Source organism: Schistocerca cancellata, chromosome 8 (assembly GCF_023864275.1).
Source record: "Schistocerca cancellata isolate TAMUIC-IGC-003103 chromosome 8, iqSchCanc2.1, whole genome shotgun sequence".
Taxonomy (NCBI): domain Eukaryota; kingdom Metazoa; phylum Arthropoda; class Insecta; order Orthoptera; family Acrididae; genus Schistocerca; species Schistocerca cancellata.
This window is the reverse complement of record NC_064633.1, coordinates 581,798,571-581,808,104: the sequence shown is the minus strand read 5'-3', so window position 1 is coordinate 581,808,104 and position 9,534 is coordinate 581,798,571. Positions and strand designations below refer to the sequence as shown.

Sequence of the window (9,534 nt, the reverse complement as noted above, 5' to 3'; positions counted from 1 at the left end):
ATTATAGCAATTAGCAATATCTACGACCAGGCGACCATTACAATGTGCACTTATCAGCCACGCTGGTGGGGGAATGGAGGGCCCTGCCACGAGAACTGCTCACTAAGACTGCGGCCACCATGGGAGCACTCTGCAGAGCATGTGCTGCGATCCTTGGTGATCACACACTCTTTATTAAGAACCATGTCCCAACTTTTCTAATGTCCAGGGAACCATCATAAATCGCTGTGAATTCACTCTAATTGTTCCTTTGAATAAAAGTGTCATTTCTGTTCGACTCACAGCGTATTTCTTTCAACTGTCTTCTGTACTATATTGTAGCAGATTTTTCTGACTGTTGTTGTTGTGGTCTTCAGTCCAGAGACTGGTGTGATGCAGCTCTCCATACTACTCTTTCCTGTACAAGCTTCTTCATCTCTAAGTACATACTGCAACCTACATCCTTCTGAATCTGCTTAGTGTATTCATCTCTTGGTCTCACTGTGCGATTTTTACCCTCTACACTGCCCTCCAATACTAAACTGGTGATTCGTTGATGCCTCAGAACATGTCCTACCAACCGATCCCTTCTTCTAGTCAAGTTGTGCCAACTCCTCTTCTCCTCAATTCTATTCAATACCTCCTCATTAGTTATGTGATCTACCCAGCTAATCTTCAGCATTCCTCTGTAGCACCACATTTCGAAAGTTTCTATTCTCCATCCAAAGAGTGTGAAGTTGGTGTCAGTGGATTGTAGGAAGAAATGAAATGTCGTGTGGCGAGGGCCTCTCGGCGGGTAAGCCTGACCGCCTGGTGCAAGTCTTTTGAGGTGACGCCTGTTCGGCGACTTGCGTGTCGATGAGGATGATAAAGCCGACACAGACACCCACTCCTCTGAGCGGAGAAAATCTTCCGTCGAACCCAGCATTACAAGCTGGTGCTCTGTCCATTCAGCTACGGTGGCGGGCAATGGATTGTAGAAACTGCATGACGGGTGACAACGTATTTTTTTTCGGAATCCATTTACATATGCTACACAACGTGCAGAATTGTTCTATAACATTGTCCTCACGACATCTGGAAGAAGGCGGCAAGTAAATTACCCCAGTCATCCACATAGTGCTTGCATAGACGGTCCAGTATTGGCAGTATATCATGTTTTTAAGGGGCTCCGGAACGCCCTATACTTGCAATGTTAAAATAATGCTTATAAATTACATCTTTCCTCACAAAGTATTTGAGGTAGGAAGTTGAACTTTTTACAGATTATTTATTGGTATATGGCCTACACCTTAACACAGGGATTTTACAAAATTTTAGTTCAGTTATTAAAGATGATTTTTTTTCAATTGTAATGAAAATTCACAACATTTTTTTGCAATTTTTTATTTATATATTCAAAAATATACAGTTTTTTGGAAAAAGGCTGTGTTAAATTATGCAGAAGGTACTGTGTAACATTTACTGAAAGTTTGAAACAAATATGTTTGGAAGATCCTTAGAAAACATGTAATTAGTATGAGAAAATAAAAGTTTTGGGAATCGAGCGACAAAGATTGGATTAACTTTTTAGTGCATTCCAGGTCCATAGGATGGATTATCTTCATCCTCTGCAAACTCCTCCTCCAGCTTCCTCTTGTTCCTCCTCCTGTTTACTCTTGCTTGTATTTCTAGACTCTTTACAGCCCTGTCTGCAGCCCGAAGGCGTTCCTTGTCTAAAGCAAGCATCGCTCGTACCATGTTAGAACCTATCTTCATTCCCATATTTCTAAATACCTTTGGCTTTCCTACATTTCTCCTTTTCTTAAAAGCCTTCAGTGGATTTCTAATAACTGTACTTTTACTCATTATTATACTTCAACAAAACAGAGACTCAAGAAACAGAATTAATTACGAATATTTTCGAGATAACGACAGAGTAAATAAACATGAAACAATCGACAATCACACCAGCGATATATATTGAACCATCACAGGTTAGCCACAACACATAATTTATCTCACATCACTAAAATGTACCTGATGAACACGGACGTTAATAATAACACCATTTGACAGCAGTTTAACAGCGCCACAGTGGGTCACGCCCATGTAGAACACATTTCAAAAAAAATTTAAAAATAGTTGTAGTCTTCGGAATTGAATAAATTATATATCTATTAAAAGGTAATAGTCTGCAGATTCAGAAAACGCAAAAAAGTAAAAATTGAACTTTTCATGATTTTGAGCCTTTCCGGAGCCCCTTAAAACTAAACTTTCCCTATTCTATGAATGCAGAGTCTTGCGGCGATAACATTGAATAAAATGTTCTCGGGTTTCCTACCGCGTCAATTGCTTAAAACTACACGAGCTTTCGGCCAGGCACTCCTTGCCCATTGTCATACCACTTGACTATGGCCATGCAGTGCTTGGCCGAAAGCTGGTGTAGTTTTAAGCAATTGACGCGGTTGGAAACCCGAGAACATTTTATCAAACTTTCCCTATTTAACATGTTATAACACGGAAACTAATTACCGAACGAGTGCCAGAGTTGGTGGCATTAATGTCCAGAGTATCAGCTGCATGATTTCCACGCGTCACAGCGCCACCGTCCAATGCCAATGATGGCCACCAGGCGCCGTCATCACTCATCGTGATTCATAGCGGTAGTGTTCTGCCCACTCGTCTAACATAGGGTACCTAGGAAAGCTGCCTTCTCGGATCGCTATACAACAATTCAAGAAAATCGTATTGATGGAGTTTATTACAAAAGGAAATGATTACAATACTGAACTTTGTGAGATATAGACGTGTCGCAAGCAAGGAGCGACAGACAAAGATAAGAAAGCTCTTCAGTATACAGGGTGAGTCACCTAACGTTACCGCTGGATATATTTCGTAAACCACATCAAATACTGACGAACCGATTCCACAGACCGAACGTGAGCAGAGGGGCTAATGTAATTGGTTAATACAAACCATAAAAAAATGCAGGGAAGTATGTTTTTTAACACAAACCTACGATTTTTTAAATGGAACCCCGTTAGTTTTGTTAGCACATCTGAACATATAAACAAATACGTAATCAGTGCCGTTGGTTGCATTGTAAAATGTTAATTACATCCGGAGATATTGTAACCTAAAGTTGACGCTTGAGTACCACTCCGCTGTTCGATCGTGTGTATCGGAGAGCACCGAATTACGAAGGGATCCAAAGGGAACGGTGATGGACCTTAGGTACAGAAGAGACTGGAACAGCACATTACGTCCACATGCTAACACCTTTTTATTGGTCTTTTTCACTGACGCACATGTACATTACCATGAGGGGTGAGGTACACGTACACACGTGGTTTCCATTTTCAATTACGAAGTGGAATAGAGTGTGTCCCGACATGTCAGGCCAATAGATCTTCAATGTGGTGGCCGTCATTTGCTGCACACAATTGCAATCTCTGACGTAATGAATGTCGTACACGCCGCAGTACATCTGGTGTAATGTCGCCGCAGGCTGCCACAATACGTTGTTACATATACTCTGGGATTGTAGGTACATCACGGTACACATTCTCCTTCAACGTACCCGACAGAAAGAAGTCCAGAGGTGTAAGATCAGGAGAACGGGCTGGCCAATTTATGCGTCCTCCACGTCCTATGAAACGCCCGTCGAACATCCTGTCAAGGGTCAGCCTAGTGTTAATTGCGGAATGTGCAGGTGCACCATCATGCTGATACCACATACGTCGACGCGACGCGACATTTTCGAGCAACGTTGGCAGATCATTCTGTAGAAACGCGATGTATGTTGCAGTGCTCTCCGATACACACGATCGAACAGCGGAGGAGTGGTACTCAAGCGTCAACTTTAGGTTACAATATCTCCGGATGTAATTAACATTTTACAATGCAACAAACGGCACTGATTACGTATTTGTTTATATGTTCAGATGTTCTAACAAAACTAACGTGGTTCCATTTAAAAAAACGTAGGTTTGTGTTAAAAAAAACTTCCGAGCATTTTTGTATGGTCTGTATGAAACAATTACACTAGCCCCTCTCCTCAAGTTCGGTCTGTGGAACCGGTTCGTCAGTATTTGATGCGGTTTACGAAATATATCCAGCGGTAACGTTAGGTGACTCACCCTGTATACAGTTCCTAATAGAAGTGAACCAGTGTAGTTTCTAAGTCATTGCTGTAGCGTCCGTAGGTCGGCTCGACTTCAACTCCGCCCACGGCTAGGCGGCGCAGCGGTTATATTCTCTTCGTGTAGAGGTCGCTCCCGTCTTGGTGTCGTCCTGGAGAGGGGACCGTGAGCGTACTGTTGGCTGACGTCGTCTCGCAGCCCTCTCTACTGTAACGTTCCTGCCCGACGTGCCGGCTCTTGTCGTTACGCTGGAACAACAGTCTCACACACCTGACCAGTTGCAGTGAACTTGCTGACGTGTCAAAATGAGCTTGGACAAACGGAGCAGGACATTATTGGTGGAGCTCTATTATCAAAACAACAATAATGCTGCAGCTGCACTTCGACAATATCGCCACCTGAAAGGATTGTGGAAGGGTCCTCATTCTCTTCCTGCTGTGTGGAGCATGAAAAAGAAGTTCGCATCAAGTGCAGAAATGGGTGTCGCTCCGGGAAGAGGCTGACGAGCGGTTGCACCACAGGTGTTTGAAGAAATCTCTGCGACTGTGGCAGACAACAATGCGCGCAGTTGCCGATCGTGAGGCAGCGTGCGGGCTGTGACACGACAGCTCAATATTCCATGGTCCACTGTACGGAAGGTGCTTCAAACCATTCTCAAATGGTACCCATACAAGATCCATATCATACAGCAGCTTGCGTGCGCCACAGGATGCACAACGACATATGGACTCTGCTCTCTCACAAGGACTGAAGCTGACGAGGGGTGTCCCTGGACCATCCTATGGGCAGACGAAACTCCGTTTTCTCTACCGAGTGAGGTGAACGCACAGAATTGCCGAGTGCGAGAATCTTCACATGGAGATCTGTGCATGAAGTTGAGAGGTGGCATGAGCCCCCTCTCATATTTCTATCTTACGATTTTCCTCTCTAATTGCATGTGGTGAAAAGTTGCTATTCCTTCACACGCGGACTTCCCACGCAGCGTCTCTCGTCACCTGGATGGTCTGGTGACAGGCGGGCTCTGCTGATCTTGAAAGGGTAAGCCGACGGGTGTGAGGGAGTCGAGTGAATGCTTTCCAGACGCCGACATTGTACAATAGCGGCAGACACGCTCTCAGGGGCCTGAAGTAGCGGCTGGGCTAGAGGTTCCGTTACTTCGCAGAAACTTAGCGAAAACACTTTCTGGTGGGCTACCAGCGAGGCACGGGAATGACTTGTGTACCCAGGCAGTTTCTGCATCGTAACCTTGATTGGCTTGCTCAGGGCATAGCTCCGTGACGTAGCAAAATCGGCGCGGAAATTGGCGCCAAGAATCTCCATTGGTGGAATGGTAGTGCTCTGGCAATAGAGTGGAATTTTCCGCCGGTTTTCGAGTTGCTGATTGGAGCGGTTAACCACAGCCACTGTCTTGGGGGTGGGAATGTTCTGTGTTCGGCTTGCACGGGTGCTCTTGAGGGAGTCGGCTCTCGCCTTTCAGTCGGAGTAGGTTACAACACTGAGCTCTCGCTGCTCTGGACAGCCTGCCTTCCGTTGGCTGTGTAATATTCTTTTATTTGATTGTAACTGTTTAATGAAGTTGCTGAAGTTTCGACTTCAACGTAACTTTCCAAGTACAGTTGGCAATTGAGCATTCTGCGTACAAGTGGCCTATGTTGTCTGTCTTGGGCAGTTTTGGCTAAAGTTGACTGTATCGGAGTTACTGTGTGACTTCGCTTGTGAAAATCAATCACTGTACCATCAGTGATTGTGTGGCGAGCCTTCTTCGTCTCCCTCAGAGGCGCATTTGTATTGATAGGAAGTCTTTAGTCTGGAACAACCAGACCAGGACAATTTGTTTCGGGCTATACTCGCGACATTATCATCACCACGACGGGACGTCGAAGCAACCAGCCATCGCCTCCGGTATGCCAGATCGTGTCCTTGCAGCTAAGAAGACAGCTTGGTAATGTATGTCCGCAGCGCCGGCAAAGCAGGCATTTTTGCTAGGCGATAGTCAGAGCTCAGCCGAGCGCGCCTATTCGTCTTTTCTAACTTTGTTCTATCTTGGGTGTTCATTGCCTGAGTTCTCAGTAATGTAGCAGCAATTAATGTTGGGTTAGCTGTGTGTCTCTCTTAAGATTTGAGTTGCAAGGAATTGGCTCCACATACCACTTCATCATAAACGCCACAATCTAGTTTAGGGACAACTTCACCTTCACAGCGTTTATTTGAGTATCCAGTTTGAGCCAATGTGATGTATTGTAAATGTTTCATGTGTTTTTGTTTATTATTTTGTGTTTAGTCTTAATAAATCATATTGTTATTTTGGACAGAATTTTCATTCTGTTAATCGATAGAGCAACCCTATCATTTCTCACTACATTAATGAAACCTTCCCTTATTTAACTTATTTATCAAATAAAATTATTGCAGGTGCCAAACTCTTTTCTATTCCACTTGCAGGGTTGATCACAGTCAGTTCGCGTATCTTTTTAATCCATGTGCAACAGCAAAAGTCGGAGTTAGAATAGGGGGGGGGGGGGCTTAGAGCATCAGTTACATATGTAGATTCTAGAAGAATTTAGTGAAATACACTTCTAGCCCCGGCACCTCGCAAAGTTCATCTGTATGGTGAACGTGTCACTGTATGGCGTGGCTTTGCGGCTTCGTTCATCATTGGCCCATTATTTTTTTAATAGGTTCTTTTAGTACCCATGTGTATGACCTCACAATTTTGTTTCTTTAGTGCCAATTGGCACTTTCGGCACCATACAGAAATTCTCTCTAGATCATTTTGTTATTGGAATTGGTCGTCTGTTGATTTTACTAGACGGTAAATTACAGCATCATCTGCAAACAATCTAAGGAAGCTGCTAAGATTACCACCTAGATGATATATGTAAATCAGGAACAGCAGAGGGCCTATGACACTACCTTGCAGAACGCCAGATATCACTACTGTTCTACTCGATGATTTACCATCTATCACTATGAACTGTGACCTCTCTGAGATGAAATCTTGAATCCAGTCACACAACTGAGACGATACTCCATATGCACCCAGTTTGATTAATAGTCGCTTGTGAGGAACGGTATCAAAAGCTTTCTGGAAATCTAGGAATATGGAAGCTATCTGAGATCCCTTGTCGACAGCACTCATTACTTCATGGCATTAATTACGATATTTTCTGAATCCGTGTTGGTTATGTATCAATAAGTCATTTTCTTCAAGGTGATTCATAATGTTCGAGTACAGTTTTTGCTCCAAAATCCTACTGCAAATTGAGGTCAGTGAGATGGGTCTGTAAATCAATGGGTTACTACTATTTCCTTTCTTGAATATTAGTGTGACCTGTGCTACTTTCCAGTCTTTAGGAAGAGACCTTTCGTCAAGTGAGCGGTTGTATATGTTTGCTAAGAAAGGCTCTATTGTGTCTGTATACTCCGAGAGGAACCTGATTGGTATATCATCTGGACCGGAAGACTTGCCTTTGTTAAGTGATTTGAGTTGTTTAGCAACACTTAAGATATCTACTTTTATGTCACTCATGCTAACAGCTGTTCTGGTTTCGAATTCTGGAATATTTACTTCGTCTTCTTTCGTGAAGGGATTACGGAAAACTGTATTAAGACATCAGGGAATGACTTCCATGGTACTAGAGTGAGCTGCAGAGGGCAAACACTGTAGACTGAGATAGGGATGTATCGATCAAGTTATTGGGGACGTAAGTTGCAAGTATACTCCGAAATGAAGAGGTTGGCGCAGGAGAAGAATTCGTGGCGGGCCGCATCAAACCAGTCAGACGACTAACGACTCATAAAAAAAATCCACGATATGTAAATAACATATCAAATAATGTCTGAAGTTCCAGTGGCTTTCTGCGGATGATGCCACTGTAAACAGAGAATTCGCGACGCAAGAAACGTCTGACGAAATGCAGGAAGATCTGCAGATTGTGCAGGGAGCACCAATTGACACTCACAAATGTAACGTACTGGGAATACTTAGAGAAAAAGCACCCCTTCTTCAGGCCACAAGTGGCCCATCGGGACCATCCGACCGCCGTGTCAACCTCAGCTGAGGATGCGGATAGGAGGTGCGTGTGGTCAGCACACCGCTCTCCCGGTCGTTACGATAGTTTTCTTTGACCGGAGCCGCTACTATTCGGTCGAGTAGCTCCTCAATTGGCATCACGAGGCTAAGTGCACCCCGAAAAATGGCAGCAACAGCACGTGGCCGCCCGGACGGTCACCCATCCAAGTGGCGGTCGCGCCCGACAGCGCTTAACTTCGGTGATCTAACGGGAACCGGTGTTTCCACTGCGGCAAGGCTGTTGCCAATACTTAAGAGATAAAGACCCTTTATTGTATCATTAAACAATTGCTGAGTATACGTACGGAGCGATTTGAAGTGTGTAAGTAGGCTGTTTATGTTTTCTTTATGTAAGTAGGCTGTTTATGTTTTCTTATTGGCAACGTTACGTAGCGCTCTATATGAAAATCACTGGCTGTGCTGTGTGCAGTCTGTGGCTTGTTTGCATTGTTGTCTGCCATTGTAGTGTTGGGCAGCGGCAGCTGGATGTGAACAGCATGTAGCGTTGCGCAGTTGGAGGTGAGCCGCCAGCAGTGGTGGATGTGGGGAGAGAGATGGCGGAGTTTTGAAATTGAACTGCTATATATATTATGATTATTAAGGTAAATACAGTGTTTGTTCTCTATTAAAATCTTTCATTTGCTAACTATCCCTATCAGTAGTTAATGACTTCCATAGTTTGAATCTTTTATTTAGCTGGCAGTAGTGGCGCTCGCTATATTGCAGTAGTTCGAGTAACGAAGATTTTTGGTGAGGTAAGTGATTTGTGAAACGTATATGTTAATGTTAGTCAGGGCCATTTCTTTGTAGGGATTTCTGAAAGTCAGGTTGCGTTGCGCTAAAAAAAAAAAAATATTGTGTGTCAGTTTAAGCACAGTCTTGTACAATGTTCTAAGGGGACGTTTCAAGTGGAAAGACGACATAAAATTAATCGCGAGTAAGGCACAGGCCAGACTGAGATTCATCAAAAGAATCCTCAGGAAATGTAGTCCATCAACAAAGGAAGTAGCCTATAGAACGCCCGTTCGACCAATACTCGGATATTACACGTCAGTGTGGGATCCATACCCTACAGACTGAAAGAGGGAATGGAGCACATGCAAAGAAGAGCGGCGCGTTTCGTCACAGTTTCATTCAGTAAGCGCGAAAGCGTCACGGAGACGCTCTGCCAACTACAGTGGCAAGCACTGCAAGAGAGGCGTTCTGCATCGCGTTGTGGTCTACTGTTGAAGTTCCGAGAGCGTACACGCCTGTACGTGTCAACCAATATATTGCTGCTTCCTCCTACGTAAATCTCGCGAAAAGATCACGACGATAAAATTAGAGAGATTCGAGGCCGCGCGGAGTTTTGTCAGCAAT

General features: G+C 44.1%; 1 pseudogene; it reads right to left on the bottom strand.

Moving 5' to 3' along the window:
• Nucleotides 1-8,303: 8,303 nt before the first annotated feature.
• LOC126095870 (5S ribosomal RNA) lies at nucleotides 8,304-8,421 on the bottom strand (annotated as a pseudogene).
• Nucleotides 8,422-9,534: the final 1,113 nt, after the last annotated feature.